Source organism: Polistes fuscatus, unplaced genomic scaffold (assembly GCF_010416935.1).
Source record: "Polistes fuscatus isolate 324 unplaced genomic scaffold, CU_Pfus_HIC Scaffold22, whole genome shotgun sequence".
NCBI lineage: Eukaryota > Metazoa > Arthropoda > Insecta > Hymenoptera > Vespidae > Polistes > Polistes fuscatus.
This window is the reverse complement of record NW_025113099.1, coordinates 870293-893229: the sequence shown is the minus strand read 5'-3', so window position 1 is coordinate 893229 and position 22937 is coordinate 870293. Positions and strand designations below refer to the sequence as shown.

General features: G+C 28.3%; 1 protein-coding gene across 1 annotated transcript in view; it reads right to left on the bottom strand.

Annotated features, from left to right (window-relative positions):
* Positions 1-16352, bottom strand: part of LOC122517921 (multidrug resistance protein homolog 49) — a gene marked incomplete in the record, with an annotated part of 91955 nt that extends 75603 nt beyond the window's left edge. Inside the window, 2 exon segments of the mRNA XM_043636540.1 lie at positions 1303-1411; positions 16008-16352.
* Between the last annotated feature and the right edge of the window lie 6585 nt (positions 16353-22937).

Here is a 22937-nt window from a genome sequence, read left to right as displayed (position 1 = left end):
TGTATCTTAACTCATCTCAAGGAAATTTTTATTATTACCACGTCATCGTTCTAAACAAAGTTAACATTTTTTATTTTTTTAAATAAATTTGATGAAAAACATTCATCGAAAAATATTAAACAAAATGTTAAAAACACGCATTGTTTTTTTAATTATTTTCTTTTAATTATTATTGAAATAAGTTAAAAATTAATAATACTAACACGTTATCGTTCTAAATAAAGTTAACATTTTTTTTTTAAATAAATTTGATGAAAAACAATCATCGAAAATGTTAACAAATGTTAAAAAAAAATACACATTGTTCTTTCAATTATTATTGAAATAAGTTAAACATTAATAATACTGACACGCGTCATCGTTCTAACAAAATTAACATTTTTTTTTTTAAATAATTTGATGAAAAACATTCATCGAAAAATATTAAACAAAATGTTAAAAACACGCATTGATTTTTTAATTATTTTCTTTTAATTATTATTGAAATAAGTTAAAAATTAATAATACTGAGACGTTATCGTTCTAAACAAATTTAACATTTTTTTTTTTTAAATAAATTTGATGAAAAACATACATCGAAAAATGTTAAACAAAATGTTAAAAAAAATACACATTGTTCTTTCAATTATTATTGAAATAAGTTAAAAATTAATAATACTGACACGCGTCATCGTTCTAAACAAAGTTAACATTTTTTTTTTTTTTAAATAAATTTGATGAAAAACATTCATCGAAAAATGTTAAACAAAATGTTAAAAAAAAATACATTGTTCTTTCAATTATTATTGTGTTAAAAATTAATATTACTGACACGTTATCGTTCTAAATAAAGTTAACATTTTTTTTTTTTTTTAATAAATTTGATGAAAACAATCATCGAAAAATGTTAAACAAATGTTAAAAACAAGCACATTATTCTTTCATTATTATTGAAATAAGTTAAAAATTAATAATACTGACACGTCATCGTTCTAAACAAAGTTAACATTTTTTTTTTTTTTTAAATAAATTTGATGAAAACATTCATCGAAAAATGTTAAACAAAATGTTAAAAAAGAACACATTGTTCTTCCAATTATTATTGAAATAAGTTAATTAATAATACTGATCTTACATTTAACATCTTTTCGATTTGTCTAATTTTCTTTATTAATTATCAACAAAATATTTCGAAAGAAAAACGAGAAGGAAGAATTTTCGACACAAATGTCAATATTAAGTGAAAGATAAATATTATATATACACACACACACACACACACACACACACACCACACACACACACTTAAAACTTAATACTCACACTCATCGGGTACAAGCTGTATTTTGCTCTGACAGCCTGGAAACTTCCTCGGACTCCTGGCCCCTAGCCGATGACCGTGACAGCCATTAAATTGACGCGAAGGATAAACCTAAACGAGAGAAAAAATATTGTCGCATTAATAAAAAAACATGCCGTGGAACTTGCGCCATTGCGATTGCGAAATAAATTATTCCACACGCGTGCACGCATACGCACACACATATATATATACATAAAATGCAATCGGTTCGTTAGAATTCATTATTTTCAACGGCTCATCGCAATTCAATAAAAAACAAAAAAAAACAAAATTAATCGAAGAGTTCTCGAAAGGTCATCCTAACAAAAAAAAAAAAAATTCCACATATTATTCCCGTCGCAATCTATACCAAATAGAAATAATAATCAAATCAAAAGATTTATCGAATGATCGGCATCCTAAACAAAAAAAATTTCATCCAACTCCTATCGCAATTTATATACCGTCACGAAAAAAAAAAAAAAAAGAAAAAAAATAAATAAAACAAATAAGAAAGTCTTCTCCTAATAGAAAAAAAATTCATCCGAAACCTATCGCAATTTACATGAAAAAAAAAAAAAGAAAAAAAAAAAAAATAATAAAATAAGAAAGTCTTCTCCTAATAGAAAAAAAATTCATCTGAACCTGTCGCAATTTACATGAAAAAAAAAAACAATTCCACATTATTCCTGTCGCAATCTATACCAAATAGAAATAATAATCAAATCAAAAGATTTGTCGAATGATCGTCATCCTAAAAAAAATTTCATCCAACTCCTATCGCAATTTATATACCGCCACGAAAAAAAAAAAAAAAAAAAGAAAAAAAAATAAATAAATAAAATAAAAAAGTCTTCTCCTAATAGAAAAAAATTCATCCGAAACCTATCGCAATTAACCTAAAAAAAAAAAAAAAAAAAAGAGAAATATATAAAATCAAAGGAAGAAGAATAATCGAAAGGTCATCAAACACAAACCGAAAAAAAAAAAAAGAAACGAATCTATCCAACTCGTAAAAAAATACATCGAAGAAAAAAAAGAACTAATAAATCGTAAGAGTTTCGAGGGAAGGTCATCCTTGAAAGTAAAAGAAGAGAAAAAATATTCTTTCGCTAGAGTTTGCAAAGCAAAAAAAGAGACAGAGAGAGAGAGAGAGAGAGAGAGAGAAAGAGCTAATGTATCGTATATCTCGTAACGAAAGATAGAAAATATTCATTCTACCGGGTGTCTCGTCTCTACATTTGCATCTCAATCGTGCGCGTATACGCGCTAACATCTCATCCCTTGGCAACCGCTATGAATTTTATTCCACTCTCATATTTCTGGCCCCCATTGTGCCTTACGTTCGTGTTCTTTGCTATCAATCATCTTGACTGCCTGCTACCCGCCATCACCTTTGCTACCTCCATCCCCCCCTCTCCCCCCCGAGCCCCAAATCCACCTTTCTGATCCTTTATTTTTTTTCTTTCTTCTTCTTTTAAGGTTATTCTAAAACTTTCTTCGATACGAGAAAGAAGAAGAAGAAGAAGTAGGAGAAAGAGAAGGAGGATGAGGAGGATGAGGAGGAGGAGGAGGAGGAGGATGAAGAAGGGCTCGAAAAAAGGGGAACGTAGAATGCATTCTTCCACTCTCGAATTTCTACCAGCACGCTAAAGGATTCTCTTTCTCTCCTTTCTCGAATGTTGCCCCGAGGCCTTCGTGAAAGATCCTTCGAAGAATGAGAGCAACAGAGACAGATGGATGGTTAGATAGATGGATAGATAGAAATAGAAAGAGAATAACACGGCTAGACATCGAAAATCTTTCACGCCGAAAGCTTCCCTACTTTTTTTCCCCTCCCTCTTCTTCTTCATCCTCCTCCTCCTCCTCCTCCTGCTCCTCCTTCTCCTCATTTTCCTACTTTTTCTTCTTCTTCTACTTCTTCTTCTTCTTATACTTTTACTACTACATCTATTTCTAGTTCGTAGCTACGAACTCATCCGTAGAAATCCAAACCGATCGTTCGTGACAGCTGTCGTCGAGTTGGTTGGTTGGTTGGATGGTTTGGTTGGTTGTCGCGAAAACACGACGAGAATGACGAACAATATCGTTCGACTACTTTAACTTTATTTTTCTTTCTTCTTTTTATAGTTCTACTTTAATCGGATCTCTCGAGAATCAAGTTTTTTTAAGCCTTTGCTCTCGAGCGGCGCCGATACGGCGCCCGGTAGCCTATTTCAAGTCTCAACTCAACCAAAACTAATTACAGAGTGTAGTATTTATCAAAGTTTGTTTTTTTCGACATATAAATGAATAAACCGATGATATTTTATTATTTCTATACGCTTGTTTGTTTATAAATGTTTTTAAAGTACCTGTAAAATGTCTACTTAAATTTGGCCGAAATCTTCTCGAGTTGCTGAAAAGGCCTCGAGTGCAAAGGGTTAATAATCGAAATGATTTTTGTTCAATTTTTGAATACTAATTGTATTTTATTTCTTCTACTAGTTGATTTCTATTTTTGTTTTGTTTTGTTTTTTTTTTTTTAAATAAAATGAAATAACAGGTACGGCGAAATTACGTCTCTCAACGTTCTGTTTTATCAAATAGTCCATTATAATTTTACGAATAATGTTCGAATGAAATCTAAATTATCATTGTTATTATTATTATTATTATTATTATTATTATAACTATTTAACTATGCAATCACTTTTAGAAATTCTCTTTCCGTGATTAATGTTTCAATGATTCCATTCCATCTCGATCGTATTTAATTAAATTACATAATATTAATTAGAATAACGTTTCATACCATTATTTTAATACTATTTCAACATACTTTAATATATTTTATTACGTTGTTCGAAAACAAACTTAAATATTTTTACGGTCCATTGAACAGAACTAATGGATCGTTGAGGATTAATTTGTCAAATTAATTTAACAAATAATTTCACGAAATACATAATACGAAACTTTATTGATAATCCATTGAATAAAATAGACTCTGTGATTTTCGAATAGGATTAATTTTTATTCATTGATTTTATCATTATAGAGACGCGTTGTCATCTTTCTTGTGTTTTAAATTTTCTATTTAAAATATTAAAATATCTATCTAAAATATTATAACTTAAAAAGAATTAATTAAAATTAATGAAAATATCTATCAAAAATATTTAAATATAAAAAAATTAATTAAAATTAATTAAAATATCTATCTAAAATATTTAAATATAAAAAAAATGATTAAAATTTATTAAAATATCTATTTAAAATATTAAACAAATATTTATTTGTATTTATTTCGTTATTTTAATTTATATTTATTCTTATACTAATATTAATATATTTGCATTAATAATTCGTAAATTTCGTTAATAATTCTCTAAAGATATTTCACGATTCGATGAAATTATTTTTCTATGGACAATTATAAAGTAAAAATAAAAATTCAGAAAACACACTTCTCTGATAATCTGAAAAGTAAAGTGACTCGTCTTCGATGATATTTCCAAGGAAAATACACGTTTCTTGTACACCCCCTCCCCCCCACACACACCAACCAACCAACCAACCAACCCCTCTTTTTCAAACTCAACGAGTAGTTGAAGTTTCTTTATGTAAGAAAAACGAAGAAGTATAATTTTCGTTTTCGCAAGAAGATCGTCGATCACTCGCTATAAACGTCACCGTGTTGTCCTTTTTCGCAGGACTATACGCTACTACTCTTTTTTCTCTTCTTCTTCTTCTTCTTCTTCTTCTTCCTTTAGAAGGTTCCAGTTAACGCAAGTAAGTACGTCGACCTCGAGACACGACTCGATCGATTCTATATCACATGGAAACGTCCTGCTAGTCTTTAAGTTTCCTTCACAATTGTTGACTAACGTCATTTCATGTATTTATTGTTAGATTTACATTTTTGTTTATTTTACTTTGCAAATTAGGAAATTTATGCCCAACGTAAATAAACGATAAATCAAATTACGAGACCTTGACTTTGTTATTTAATTTATACAAATTGAAGATCTAACTAAAATTATATTTTTATTTGGAGAATTTGGAAATGGGTAATTAATTAAATTTATTTAAATATCTCTTCTATTATTTATATTGAAAATTTATTAATAAAAACAACAATGTATTACTGTAACCCTAAACACTAATTAATATTTGAAATATCTTACTAATAAAGAATTTCAAATATTTACTATTATTATTATAAAATATTGAAAAATAATTTTTTTAACAAATACAAACATATCGATACATATTAGTACACATTAAATTATTATTATATTGAAAATTTATTAATAAAAACAACAATGTATTCCTATAACCCTAAACACTAATGGTAATATATTTTAAATATCTTTCAAATATTTACTATAATTATTATAAAATATTGAAAAATAATTTTTCTAATAAATACAAACATATCAACACATATTAGTACACATTAAATAAAAAAAAGAAAACTATTAATTATCCTAAATCTTAATGACTTTCAAATGTTATTAATTGTTGTAACAATATCGTCTATTTATTATTAAATTTCTAGAATTAATTGAAAACATACCAAAAGATTTATCAACAATTCATCGAGCAAAAACAATAAAGGTTTCCTCACACCGAAACCGGAAATCGAATGACTCGAAACAATGCCGATTCGGATACCGATCGAATAATCGATTTAAACGTGTTTCTTATGATGAACACGAAGAGGTAAGAAAATGAAAAAATAATAGAAAATATAAAAATATATAGAAAGCACTTGTGGAAGAGGCACGATTCGCGTGAAAGCAACGGCTCGACTGGTTCGAACCGTCCGTTACCCTCGATGCTAGTCGATTCTCATCGCTTGTTTTCTGGTTGCTACTCAGCTACCTATGTAACTACTCCTACGTATGTAAGAAAGTATATAGGGTGTCAAGAAAATACGAAAGATATAACCAATAATTGAAAAATTTCATCGAAACGATCTCAGAAACATAGAATTTCATTTCAATTGCAATTAAACAATGCTACAAACTTTTCAAACTCGTCGTGGAATGCATAAAACAATTTTATTATTGTTCGAATTATTAGAAAAGTTGTTTCAATGGGATCCTTTGGAATGTCGTATAGAAATGTATTGGTCATTTTATGGACACCCTGTATAAGTGAAAAGAACGTGAAGGAGAAATTACAGAGAGACTTAGATAGAAACGCTCTCGGCAATAGACTGTAGACCAGGAAAAATATGTATTATACCTGCGCGATTAAGAGTCGCACGGAATTCCTCTTAGGATCGATAAAACCAAGAATATAAACGCGAACCAGTGATTACGAAAGTGGAACCAAAGTCATATATCTTTTACTTATATTTTTACAATAGGAATCAATCGAATATTTACGTCACGTAATTCAATCGAAATTTCATTTTCTTTATTTTCCTTTGAAATAATTAGGAAATTTATTCAATTTACGAGACCTTGACCTTGTTATTTAAACAATTAATTTATTTAATTAATTTAATATTATATTTTTTAAATAATTAATTAATATAATAATATTATTATATAATAATAATTTAATTTAATAATTATTTAAACAGTTAATTTATACAAATTGAAGATCTAGCTAAAATGATATTTTTATTTGGAGAATTTGGAAATGGGAATTTCGATTTGAATAATAAAATCCGTTTAATGAAAATATGTTAACCATTTGCACTCGAGGCCTTTTCGGCTTGCGCGAATCAGCAACTCGAGACAATTTCGGCCAAATTTAAGTAGACATTTTACAGGTACTTTAAAAACATTTATAAACAAAGAAGCGTATAGAAATAATCAAATATAATCAGTTTATTCATTTATATGTCGAAAAAAACAAACTTTGATAAATACTACACTCTGTAATTAGTTTTGGTTGAGTTGACACTTGAAATAGGCTACCGGGCGCCGTATCGGCGCCGCTCGAGTGCAAAGGGTTAATATATTTATTTCTAAATTATTTTCACCCTAAACACACTATAATTTTCAAAGAAAAATCTAGCAAACGTATCGGTGTAAGATTTTAAGTGACACTCACTGTATGCGTTTAACCAAATTGTTTCTTCTCGTTTCTATATTATGATATATAAATTTAAGTAAGCTAGTGTTTATGGTTTTTCCGGAATACAAATGACACGTGATAAGTCGTAAACACCTAAAGTATCACACGATACTCGTACACATCTATTTTTTATATAACATAAGAACGTATGAGTTATACGTGTTAGAAACTCACACATGTAATCATGAAACAAGACGTAATACACAGGCTCGTATTTTAAATGCAGAATAATTCGCTTATATCGGGTACAATGCAAACCCCCCCTTTTCCCCTTTCTGCTTCACCGGTATCATTATTCGTACGATGATAATGGCGTATCCGTCGTGTAACCTTTGGATTCAAATTTTCATTCCATGCACTCGAGTATATATGTGTGTAACGTTCATAGAATAATACAAGATCTTTCGATTTTTTTTTCAATTATATTTACAAAAATTAATTAATTAAAATAAATTTTTTCTTATTAGATCATCTTAAATAATCGAAAATTTTCGATACGAAAAATATTTAAATTTATTTAACAGACAATGTATTAATTACCAAAATTAATCTATTAAATCATTTATTTATAAACAAATTTTTAATCATTTATTTATTTGATAATATTATAAATAATGTTAACTGACAATATTTTTCGTTCGATTTCTTGCTGTTTATTTACTTTAAAAAAAAACATGTTACGAATATATTGTCCAATTTATTAATTATCTTCAAATTAGTATCTTCTTTCGTTTTCTCATAATTTTATGATTCGTGTATCGATTATATGTGTGTAATGTACATAGAATAATACAAGATCTTACGATTTTTTCAATTATATTTACAAAAATTAATTAATTAAAATAAATTTTACTTATTAGATCATCTTAAATAATCGAGAATTTTCTCGATACGAAAAATATTTAAATTTATTTAACAGACAATGTATTAATTACAAAAATTAGTCTATCGAATCATTTATTTATTTGATAATATTATAAATAATGTTATAAATAAATAATGTTAACTGACAATTCCGTTAAATTTTTTGCTGTTTATTTACTTTAATAAAAAATATGTTATTGTCAAATTTATTAAAAAAAAACATGTTATTGTCCAATTTATTAATTATCTTCAAATTAGTATCTTCTTTCGTTCTCTAATAATTTTATTATTCGCGTATCGATTTTGTATTCTCGTTATAGACGGCTCGTTTGTCGTCTGGCACGCGATTACGCCGAATTTCGCAACGCGTCCACATATTTTCTTTGAAACTGTTGCAAGCCTAACGTTAAGCGTGCGCGTCAAAACTAAATCGATAACGTTCTTAAAAAGTTCACGTACTATGCGTCACCGGATCGATAATACCACCGTTGCTCTTCTAGTATTTTCTTGGATATAGTATGCATGCGTGTTTGTATGTATAAATGTGTGTGTGTGTGTGTGTGTGTGTATTTACATCTTGCAAGAAGGAAGGAAGGAACGAACACCAATGAAATTCGTGCATCTAATTACAGAATAAAATGTTTCAGGATGTGCGCTATTTTCGACCAAAACAAATTCGTATCTCCGGAAGTTCGTTTAAGGGGGAACATACGTGTAGAGGCTTCAAAAATTTTAATTTTTTTTTTTATAAATCGCTTGTAAAATTATTAAAAAATATAGTCATCAAATTTCAAGTCAAAAATTCAAGTTGTTCAAAAGTTATAAACGATTAATTGAGCGCCCGTCGTTCAAGTGTCATGTAATACGGAGCAGTTTTCGAAATTGTGTACACTCTAGCTTAAAAAATGTTTAACCAATCATTTTGAAATTTGGAATATAGTTTCTTTATATAATTACGCTCTATTTGAACCTGAATCCTAAGCGATATCTTTGTTTAAAGTATTTTTTTATAATGAAAAATATATGAAAAAATAGAAAAAAATCATGTTTTATGTTCACACCATCCTAAAAAATACAAATTTTCATTTTTTCTAGGGAAATGAGGTTCAAATAGAAGATACACATATAAAAAAAGTAATTTTTCTTTGTAATTGATTTCTGATAAAAATTGTGGCTTCCAAGATGTACACAAACTGCTCAGTCGGATGAAAACCTACAATTTGTGACGGCTGATATTTCCGCTAGTTTTCGAGATAAATCTTTAAAAATTTCGGAATATGTTCTTAAATATATGTGTAAAATGACCTTATAATATTAATAAATAACATAAATTTTTAATACGTTAAAAAAATTCATGAAAATCGCAATGAAAACATCGTTTTACACGTATTTCCCTCCTTAATAAAAATTACAATTAAACCAAAATTTATTCATATTCTGAAACATTTTTAATTCTTTTTTTCTACTTTTTTTGCAAATAATTGTTTCACATTTTACAAAATTTCTACAAATAGATCAAATTGTTATTAATTTTATCTAGCATTGAGTACAATCTTTATCGATCTTCATTAAGATATCGGATTACTCGGTATTAAATACCTATCGTTATCAATTAATAATGTTTCTAGAAAAATTTGAGAAATATCATTATTCATTTATCCCTTTTGACGTTATTTCAAACGGATGCGCGATAATTTTGTCGTATCGTTATCGATTTTATTTCATTGAGTAATAATCATTTCTCGATACTGATTTATTTTTATCATAATCACTTACAAAATTCCCAAATAAAAATTTTCTAAAATATTATCATACATTTTTCTTGAAAATTTATTTAAACTAAATGCAAGATTTCAAAATTTTCGTCTTATTATCGATTATTATTCGTTAAATAAATCAAATCTTATTATCGATTATTATTCGTTAAATAAATCACGTTAATAAATTTATTCGAGATTATAAATTTGTATATTATTATTATTATTAATTAATTAAATAATCCCATTAGATAAAATTTCATTAATTAAATAGTCCCATTAGATAAAATTTCATTCAATTCTTTGGATAATAAAATTACTCATTTTGCTATAAAATATTTTTCCCGGATGGGTAGTAAGTTTTTCGAAAGTCTGGATTGTTCGAAAACTTATAATAAAGAAATCAATTAAATGACGTAATGGAAGAAGGAAAGGAAGAGACAGAATGAGAGTTAAAAAGAGGAAGAACAAAAGTGGAATAATGCATGAGAGGAAATATGATGCACAGTTCTCGACAAGTTCACTTTTACTCATCGCTCGATGCTTTAATTAGATTTAAATTAAAGTTCGTGCGTGTTCGAAGAATCTAATTTTCTATAAGAAGCTTCACCACCGTCATCGTCGTCGTCATTTTCATTTTCCAGGCAAAATGATTTTATAATCCTACAACCGAGAATTAATAATATTCAATGTTAAACAACCGCAACGATATTTGTCGTTGGTAAGAAAATCATTAAAACGAAAGTAGAAAGTTCTACGCCATGGAAATAAAAAGAAGAAGAAGAAGAAGAAGAAGACTAAATTTCTACATAATAACGTGGAATACAATCTAGCAGAAGAAAATTCTATTAGGATGTTCCAAGTAATCTACTTTTTCTAATCCATTCTTATCGAAACGATTTTTTAATCGATTACCTTCGATATTACTAAGAATTTCTGATCTTTTTTTTATTTTTTTTTTTACGATTTTAATTAAATATGCCAAGTGTCCTTTATTTCATTTATCCCAACTTTTTTTCTTTTCATTGATTACGAATCATTACTTTTCTTCTAATATTTTTCATATCGTTCACATATGTTTTTTTTATATCTTTCACTATAAGATAAAATTGATTTAACGATCAAAATTAGAAACAAAATAATAATAAAAAAGTGACATTAGATATCATATATCCATATTTAAATTTATAATATTATTATAAAAATTAATAATAAAACCAATGTGTTGGTTTCTTCAAACCAACATTGGAATTTCGATTACTGTTTCTTCTCATTCTAACCATTACTGTTCTTCTAATATTTTTCATATCTTTCACATACGGTTTTTCTTTATAACTTACACTATAAGATAAAATTGATTTAACGATCAAAATTAGAAACAAAATAATGTTAAACAAAGTTACATTACACACCATAAGTTCATATATTTAAATTTATAATAATATTATAAAAATTAATAATAAAACCAATGTGTTGGTTTCTTGAAACCAATATTGGAATTTCGATTACTGTTTCTTCTCACTCTAACCATTGCTTTTCTTCTAATATTTTTCATAACGTTCACAAAAGTTTTCTCTTTATAACTTCCAGTATTAAATAAAATTGATTTAACGATCAAAATTAGAAACAAAATAATGTTAAACAAAGTTACATTACAAATCATACATCCATATTTAAATTTATAATATTATTATAAAAATTAATAATAAAACCAATGTGTTGGTTTCTTCAAACCAACATTAGAATTTCGATTACTGTTCTCCTCATTCTAACCATTACTGTTCTTCTAATATTTTTCATATCTTTCACATACGTTTTTCCTTTATAACTTACACTATAAGATAAAATTGATTTAACGATCAAAATTAGAAACAAAATAATGTTAAACAAAGTTACATTACATATCATACATCCATATTTAAATTTATAATATTATTATAAAAATTAATAATAAAACCAATGTGTTGGTTTCTTCAAACCAACATTTGAATTTCGATTACTGTTTCTCCTCATTCTAACCATTACTGTTCTTCTAATATTTTCATATCTTTCACATACGTTTTTCCTTTATAACTTACACTATAAGATAAAATTGATTTAACGATCAAAATTAAAAACAAAATAATGTTAAACAAAGTTACATTACAAATCATACATCCATATTTAAATTTATAATATTATTATAAAAATTAATAATAAAACCAATGTGTTGGTTTCTTCAAACCAACATTTGAATTTCGATTACTGTTTCTCCTCATTCTAACCATTACTGTTCTTCTAATATTTTTCATATCTTTCACATACGTTTTTCTTTATAACTTACACTATAAGATAAAATTGATTTAACGATCAAAATTAGAAACAAAATAATGTTAAACAAAGTTACATTACATATCATACATCCATATTTAAATTTATAATAATATTATTATAAAAATTAACCAACCATACGTTCACACATACTATACGTTCATATATTTAAATTTATAATATTATAAAAATTAATAATAAACACCAATGTATTGGTTTCTTCAAACCAACATTAGAATTTCGATTACTGTTTCTTCTCACTCTAACGTGTAAAATTAAACACAATTGAAAACGACAACGAAGATGAAAATAATCCTAAAAATCCTCTTCTCTTCTCTCTCCTCCCTTCTCTCTCTCTCTTTCTACCTCCATTCTTATAAAAAAAATTGTCAAGTTCGAATTCTCTTGGAGAATGTGATGGTGACGGTGAACGAAGTTAAAGAACCTCGTACTTTCGCAAAGGGAACACGTTCGACGTCGCTAGGGAAAGGGCGAAAGGATGAAAAGAAGAAGAAGAAGAAGAAGAAGAGGGAAGACTCGTTTGATTCGTTTTCCTTTCTTTTTAATGGTGGTCGAATAACGGCGAGAAAGAGACCTGCTTAGCTCACGTACGAGACTTCTTCTATCTTCCCTAACATTTCTCTTTTCCTTCTCTCTCATACACACACACATACACACAAACACAGACACAAATACACATGCACACACACTTTAACTGTACGTATTACATACGTCACGTGCAGATCTACAATATTCGACTCCAAAATCCACGGCTGGAACCTTCTGGAAATAGCCGAGACCAGCTACGTTATTCTCTCCCCCCAACCCCCCAAACCCCCCTCATCGCCACTCCCACCCACTACTTCTCTCCTTTTCACTCTTTCATATACAGAATCATTTATGCGGACACGCCTACATCTATCTTTTTCTCTCCTGTGTGCTCACACGACTGCATGAATTAGTAAACCTTGGGATGTTCTTTTTCACAAATTCTTTATGTCTTTTTTGTAGTTTTTTTTTTTTTTATAGAGAGAATTTTATCATTAGATGTTCTTATAAATGAAATATTAATTTTTTACACTTACTTCGACAAGAGACTTGTGTTGCAAGATTTATAATAATTTTCTTAAAATCTCATCGATTTTATTTTTGAGGAATAAAAAACTTAACGTGTATTAGCGTTAAACAAAAGAATGTATTTGTCTAAACTAAAACTTTTATTCGTGAATTAAATTCATTTGCTTTTCATAAATCGAAAGGTGTATGAAAAATTGTATATTTGTATTTAATAAAATGATTCTTTTTTTTTTTCATATAGAACAATTAAATCAATGTTTATAAACGTTTTACAAAGGATGATAGTTTGAAGATGAGTTTTCTTCGAAACAAGTTTGAAACCAAAGGGATCTCGACCTTTCTTCCATTCCAACCTTTTGTCCTCTCTTGTTGCTTCTTTCTCTCTCTCTCTCTCTCTCTCTCTCTTTCTCTCTCTTTCTCTCTCTTTCACGTTTCTGCTCTTTAGCTTCCTCCGGTAACGATGGCGATTCTATTTCCAGACGACCACAAACGAACAACTCGCAAATATTCAACGTAATGGCGACCAAAGGCAAACCCGTTTGACGTTAAAACGATGAAAAAATGATTCCGATGTATTCCAGATACTCGAATTATTTTCAAAACGAAATTTTCATCACGTACAACACCCCCCTCCTCCCTCCCACTAGTCGCCACACCTAACATATTCGTTAAATTATTTATACGGAGATACGAAAATCCAATTTTTAACAAATTAATCCAATGTATTATTGAAAAACAATACTTTTTTTTTGTTTGAAAAATTATTATATTGTTATAAAAATTATTATTTATGTTTGAAATATTATTATTATATAAAATATGTAAAATTATTATTTATGTTTGAAATATTATTATTATAAAATATATAAAATTATATTACATTGGTAGAATAAATGTTTTTTTTTTCTTTTCAATAATTACGTTTTAAATTTAATTAAAGAAATAAATACTTAAAGAATAATCGCGTTATTCATAGAAAATAAGGATAAGAAAGAATTCTTTGATTCAGTTTTTTTTTTTAAATGATTACTCACGTACTCGTTTTATTTGTATGACGTGAGTTTTGAAAAATAAACAAATAAATATACGTAAAAAGCGATTAGAATTTTGTCGAAAGAATCACGTGTGTAGAAAATACATATTTATTTGTATAGATATTATAATTGAGAAATAAAATTGAACTTTTTTTTATTTTCATATCGCACAGTCTCGTTCTTCCGCATATGTGCGATAAGTCGTCGTATTTTACAGCACACTTGTCGTGTAAACGCACTCGATTATTTCGAATATCGCGTGAACTGTCAAGTAAAAAAAGCTGGCTTGACTCACTTCAACAAACTCGAAATAATTTTTCTAAGTGATCGTTTCTAATCAAAGATCAAACTTTAAACATTTCGCATCTGACAAATTTGACTTTTTTCTTCGAAAAAATCACAAGAAACCTTTACCAAATTCTAAAACCTCGGAATGTTATTCACTCGTTTGATAGGAAAACTTTGATGTGTAAATTATAAACGCAACTTGTAATGATCTTGAAACTTTAAACGAATTAATGAACAAGAATTTGTCTTTTTGTTTTGAATTTTGTTTTTTTATTTTGACTACGAAATACAACTTTGTAAAACTCTGTGTAAAAGTTCGAACAAAACCCAATTTAAATGGGAATCTAAAAGGTACGAAACTAACAATAAAAATGAGAAGAAAGTAGTGAACAAAGATTAAAAAAAACCTTTTACAAGTACACAAATATCTTCTTCTTATAATCATAAAACATTTATTATTAATAACAGATTAATAAAATTCTTGTAAATAAATGATTTATACTACCTCAACACGCGAATAATTAAACAACAAAAATAGAATTAATTTGTTGTACATCACAATTTTGTTATTTTAAGAACAAAAGATATAAGTATAAAAATAATTATAAATTAAACACGATGAAATATATAGAAAATTATGAATTCTTACAAATTAATACAAATTTGTTTGTAATAACACAAAAGAAAGAAAGAAAGAAAGAAATAAAGAGAAAGTAGTACGAGACATTTCTCAACGAATCTGCACTTTATGTATTCCCGTAAAAATATTCCTCCGCGATGTCGATAACCAACATGTGTCAGTGTGTACGTGTGTGTACAAATGCAACGAGTAAGAAAAAGCAAAGCAAAAAAAAAGAAGGAAAAAGAAACTAAAAACGTGTTTTATCGCGTACGGGATGGTGAAACGAAATCGAATTACAATAAAACAAACAAACAAACAAACAAACAAAAATAAGAAAGAAAGGCTAAAAAGAAATTTATTTCAATTGAATAATTCATCAAAATCCAACCGAAGGATATCCTCGAGAACAACTTATCGTCCTTGAAAGTATAAATAACTTCAAAAAAATTAAACTCGCCGAATGAAAAGGGAAACAAGACAAAAAATTGGATAAAAAATCTAACTAAAGAATAACACAAACGTGAAATGGATGCGTTTGCGCATGCGCACGCGAGTAAATATTTCCAACATTGAAAACACGTGATATATCTAACAACACGCGTTGGAACGTTATATTAATCTCCCTCTAAATAAATTTGTATAAATAAATGCATTACCTTAATCAAAACAATATTTCCTTCCTTCGGAAAACAAAATCTTCGTGAAGTAAAGTTGACCTTGTAAGTTAAATCCTTCTCAAAAAATCAAACCAAACGACCCAAATCAAATATTCGATCAAATAAAATCAATCTTCGAATCCTGTTTCCGATCGAGAAGAAAAAATACAAATTATGAATTTTCTCTCTCTCTCTTTACAAAAAATATTAAAACAACCAAAATAATTCCTAAAGACGAGTTATTAAGATTGATATTAGTAGTTGTGTATCCTTCGAATGGTGTCGGAATGGAACACGATGTTTGAACTCATCGAAAGTACCGACACGTTACGGACAGAAGGCCGTTTTACACTGACCCCCCTTGGAACTCTGGAGTCTCTATGTATACCACACACACACTCTCTCTCTCTCTCTCTCTCTCACTCTCTCACTCACTCTCTTTCTCACTCCTCAATACGTTCCTTCTACCACGGTTGCCACATTGCTTCCTTCATTGTGTAGATGTATTCAATACATGTTTATATCTTTCTCTCTCTCTCTCTCTCTCTCTTTTACACACACACACACACAACACACACACACACACTACTCATTCTCTAATCGTAAACGGTTCGTTCCTCAGTGTATAGAAAGAGAGACCGGTCCCAGTCTCGTGAAACACGCACTGTTGTCTCCTACTTACACTTTTGTAATATTGTATATACGTGTACAAATGATGCATGTATATGTATGTGTAATTATACCTATATATCGCGTGAGACGAAACACACTCAACACCTTTGAACGTGCCGACTCAGGAGCGTACTTCGTACCACTAATATAAAGTTTGAAAAGGTTAACACTACGGACTCTCATCGATTAACTTTATTTTTCTCTCCCTCCCCCCTCCCCGCCCCCTCCTACTTCCCCCCTCCTCTTAATTCCACCTCTCGTATTTTTGATCTTCCATTTTATTAATATTCATTTATCGACTGTATTACTTTTTTTCGTTTGTTTTATTCTTTTAGTATATTTTTGGAATTTGATTTTAAATAAAGAACGTAAGGCAAAGAAGAAGAAGAAGAAGAAGAAGAATTTAATTTTCGATTCGACGACGTTATATTACAGAGGATAGACGATTATTATTATGTAATAACGAAAGATAAGAAGAGAACGATAATGTGAATGGAATTGTACATATTGCTAAAATATTAAAGAGTATACATTTATAATTGGATGTGATAAAATATATATTATTATTAAATATCTGTCTCACACACAGAATGAAGAGTTGTGCGTGTCAATTTATTTTTTAAATCTAGCATTAAACGTGTATTACGAGTGTACATTAAAAAAATTTGTAAAAAAGTGTGCGTTGTAAGAGAAAGAGGTTGGGGAGGGGATGGAGGAGTGGGGAGGAAGAAAATGGTTGAATTTGTTGAATAGACGTAAATTTTTCCGCGTTTCCACGAGGTTTCGTTAGAGGAAACGTGAACCGGATTAATCCGGAGATAAGCGGTAACCCAACGGATATCAGTATGCGAGCCATTGTCATCCTGCTATCTCTCGCGTACCGTTATCCAATTATCATTGTCCGCACTCTGTTTAAAAGGAACTCTGAGGGAGAGAGAGAGAGAGAGAGAGAGGGAGATTAATACTCTCCGAAGTAATTTCGTCACAACCGACTTAATATTTGAACTCTTAGAATTGTACTAAATGTAATAATCAATTCATTGATTTTTTCAGCAAAATTATCTGATTTTTTTCAGAATTCGAATAATTACTTTCAAGATTAACGAATCAAAATAATCGAAAATAATGGAAATTATTTCGGAAATAAGAAGTTTACGATTAAATTATAAATAAATATTAAATTTGTTTAAATGACATCGTATTTGTTTGTTAAACTTAATAATATCTACGTTCCTGATGATTTTCCTTATCTCTTTGCCTGCTGTCTTCCTCTTGCTTGCTTGCTTGCATGCACACACACACACACACACACACACAGGCGTACACTGTTCATACACATACTCACGAGAACGTTTTCGTTCGATAGGCAAAAAGAAAATTTCAATGCTATCGTAGAAGCAAATAATGAAACCTATTTTTTCTTGTTGTCATCATTCAATCGATTTTCCGCGATAAATCGTTTACGTAATTTCGATAAAATGATCATCTCATTTAGATAGAAAAAATTCAATTTGTCGTGTTTATAAATAGAGCGGTGTTGTCATCGAATAAAATATAAATTGAAAAGAAGACTTACGTAAAATTCGTGAAAAAAAAAAAGAAAACGAAATTGTCCTTTGGTTGTTACGTAAAAATAAATCCGTCGGTTTGATCTTCTCACAAATCCGCATATCTTGCGAATCGCAACAAACTTGTTGTTGCAGTAATTCAATAACATTTCAACGAAGTAATCACCGTTTATCCAAGGATTTCGTTGAGTCCACTTATTCGGAGAAAAAAAAAATACAAAAAACGAACGATCTTACCGTTGATTAAAATATGAAGTATAGAAAAAAAAAAAAATAAGAAAAAAAATAAAAAAATAAAAAGAGAGTGAAAGAGAGAGGGAGAAGGAAAGAAGAAAAATATATTTCAAAGTAGTTGTTTATCTTTGAAGGTATATCGTTGCGTTATAGGAATGATGCGTCATGGTGTACGGATATCTTTTCGCAGATACGGCTTACGGATACGTACAGATAAGCGGTTGGCAACCGCTCGATGACATATGGCATGCATGTGTCAGAACTTCTATTCGTAGAAACGTTCGGATTTGTAAGTATTCAAAAGTTATTAGAAAATTTCAGTTCAAAGGATACGAAGAAAAAAACATTACAAATAAATATATAGAAAAATAACTGTGTGATAGAACAACGAATAACAACGGCGACTGATACGAATTATTAAGTTGTTCGGAAAGTAATTTCGTTCTTCTTTTTTGTGAAAATGAAACACAATTTTCTTATGATTAGTAATTATAATAAAAAGAAAGAGAAAGAAAGAGAAAAAAAACAATACCAAAGTAAACTAATAAAAATTGAAAAGAGTATTATATGAGCCGTTCAGTGCACACATCGATTAACTCAACTTTTTGAAAAATCTTAAAGTCAGAACTTCTATTCGTAGAAACGTTCGGATTGGTAAGTATACAAAAGTTATTAGAAAATTTCAGTTCAAAGGATACAAAGAAAAAAAACATTATAAATAAATATATAGAAAAATAACCGTGTGATAGAACAACGAATACCAACGTCGACTGATACGAATTATTAAGTCGTTCGGAAAGTAATTTCGTTCTCCTTTTTTTTTGTCAAAATGAAACACAATTTTCTTATGATTAGTAATTATAATAAAAATAAAGAGAAAGAAAGAGAAAAAAAACAATACCAAAGTAAACTAATAAAAATTGAAAAGAGTATTATATGAGCCGTTCAGTGCACACATCGATTAACTCAACTTTTTGAAAAATCTTAAAGTCAGAACTTCTATTCGTAGAAACGTTCGGATTGGTAAGTATACAAAAGTTATTAGAAAATTTCAGTTCAAAGGATACGAAGAAAAAAACATTACAAATAAATATATAGAAAAATAACTGTGTGATAGAACAACGAATAACAACGGCGACTGATACGAATTATTAAGTTGTTCGGAAAGTAATTTCGTTCTTCTTTTTTTGTGAAAATGAAACACAATTTTCTTATGATTAGTAATTATAATAAAAATAAAGAGAAAGAAAGAGAAAAAAAACAATATCAAAGTAAACTAATAAAAATTGAAAAGAGTATTATATGAGCCGTTCAGTGCACACATCGATTAACTCAACTTTTTGAAAAATCTTAAAGTCAGAACTTCTATTCGTAGAAACGTTCGGATTGGTAAGTATTCAAAAGTTATTAGAAAATTTCAGTTCAAAGGATACGAAGAAAAAAACATTACAAATAAATATATAGAAAAATAACCGTGTGATAGAACAACGAATACCAACGTCGACTGATACGAATTACTAAGTCGTTCGGAAAGTAATTTCGTTCTATTTTTTTTTTGTCAAAATGAAACACAATTTTCTTATAATTAATAATTATAATGAAACGAAAGAGAAAGAAAGAGAAAAAGAAAAACAATACCAGAGTAAACTAATAAAAATTGAAAAGAGTATTATATGAGCCGTTCAGTACACACATCCGATTAACTCAACTTCTTAAAAATCTTAAAGTCAGAACTTCTATTCGTAGAAACGTTCGGATTGGTAAGTATTCAAAAGTTATTAGAAAATTTCAGTTCAAAGGATACGAAGAAAAGAAACATTACAAATAAATATATAGAAAAATAACTGTGTGATAGAACAACGAATACCAACGGCGACTGATACGAATTATTAAGTTGTTCGGAAAGTAATTTCGTTCTTCTTTTTTTGTGAAAATGAAACACAATTTTCTTATGATTAGTAATTATAATAAAAATAAAGAGAAAGAAAGACAAAAAAAACAATACCAAAGTAAACTAATAAAAATTGAAAAGAGTATTATATGAGCCGTTCAGTGCACACATCCGATTAACTCAACTTTTTGAAAAATCTTAAATTTATGTGTCAAAGCACTTGGTATGGTCATAACTTTTTATATTTATAATAACTTTTCTTGAATAATAAAGAATAACACTATTAAACGGCAAAATTTTGTTGGCCATTTAAAGATAAGTCATTTATTTCAACATTACTGACGATTATTTTTTGGCTATTATTTCTTGTTAATTTTATACACCGTTAAATGTAAGCTATATCTGTATTTATCCATTCTACATTTATATGTATGAATCTATATTATAACAGGAATTTTAAAAAACAATCTACATTATTTCATCGCGTTTCTCGACATGTGTCAGAACTTCTATTCGTAGAAACGTTCGGGTTGGTAAGTATACAAAAGTTATTAGAAAATTTCAGTTCAAAGGATACGAAGAAAAAAGCATTACAAATAAATATATAGAAAAATAACCGTGTGATAGAACAACGAATACTAACATCGACTGATACGAATTATTAAGTCGTTCGGAAAGTAATTTCGTTCTATTTATTTTGTCAAAATGAAACACAATTTTCTTATAATTAGTAATTATAATAAAAAAAAAGAGAAAGAAAGAGAAAAAGAAAAAACAATACCAGAGTAAACTAATAAAAATTGAAAAGAGTATTATATGAGCCGTTCAGTGCACACATCGATTAACTCAACTTTTTGAAAAATCTTAAAGTCAGAACTTCTATTCGTAGAAACGTTCGGATTGGTAAGTATACAAAAGTTATTAGAAAATTTCAGTTCAAAGGATACGAAGAAAAAAACATTACAAATAAATATATAGAAAAATAACTGTGAGAAAGAACAACGAATACCCAACGTCGCCTAAAACGAATTACTAAGTCGTTCGGAAAGTAATTTCGTTCTATTTTTTTTTTTTGTCAAAATGAAACACAATTTTCTTATAATTAATAATTATAATGAAACGAAAGAGAAAGAAAGAGAAAAAGAAAAACAATACCAGAGTAAACTAATAAAAATTGAAAAGAGTATTATATGAGCCGTTCAGTGCACACATCCGATTAACTCAACTTTTTGAAAAATCTTAAATTTATGTGTCAAAGCACTTGGTATGGTCATAACTTTTTATATTAATAATAATTTCCCTGAATATTAAAGAATAACACCATTAAACGGCAAAATTTTGTTGGCCATTTAGAGATAAGTCATTTATTTCAACATTACTGACGATTATTTTTTGGCTATTATTTCTTGTTAATTTTATACACCGTTAAATGTAAGCTATATCTGTATTTATCCATTCTACATTATATATGTGAATCTATATTATAACAGGAATTTTAAAAAACAATCTACATTATTTCATCGCGTTTCTCGACATGTGTCAGAAGTTCTATTCGTAGAAACGTTCGGATTGGTAAGTATACAAAAGTTATTAGAAAATTTCAGTTCGAAGGATACGAAGAAAAAAACATTACAAATAAATATATAGAAAAATAACTGTGTGATAGAACAACGAATAACAACGGCGACTGATACGAATTATTAAGTTGTTCGGAAAGTAATTTCGTTCTTCTTTTTTGTGAAAATGAAACACAATTTTCTTATGATTAGTAATTATAATAAAAATAAAGAGAAAGAAAGAGAAAAAAAACAATACCAAAGTAAACTAATAAAAATTGAAAAGAGTATTATATGAGCCGTTCAGTGCACACATCCGATTAACTCAACTTCTTAAAAATCTTAAAGTCAGAACTTTTATTCGTAGAAACGTTCGGATTGGTAAGTATACAAAAGTTATTAGAAAATTTCAGTTCAAAGGATACGAAGAAAAAAAACATTACAAATAAATATATAGAAAAATAACCGTGTGATAGAACAACGAATACCAACGTCGACTGATACGAATTATTAAGTCGTTCGGAAAGTAATTTCGTTCTCCTTTTTTTTGTCAAAATGAAACACAATTTTCTTATGATTAGTAATTATAATAAAAATAAAGAGAAAGAAAGAGAAAAAAAACAATACCAAAGTAAACTAATAAAAATTGAAAAGAGTATTATATGAGCCGTTCAGTGCACACATCGATTAACTCAACTTTTTGAAAAATCTTAAAGTCAGAACTTCTATTCGTAGAAACGTTCGGATTGGTAAGTATACAAAAGTTATTAGAAAATTTCAGTTCAAAGGATACGAAGAAAAAAACATTACAAATAAATATATAGAAAAATAACTGTGTGATAGAACAACGAATAACAACGGCGACTGATACGAATTATTAAGTTGTTCGGAAAGTAATTTCGTTCTTCTTTTTTGTGAAAATGAAACACAATTTTCTTATGATTAGTAATTATAATAAAAATAAAGAGAAAGAAAGAGAAAAAAAACAATATCAAAGTAAACTAATAAA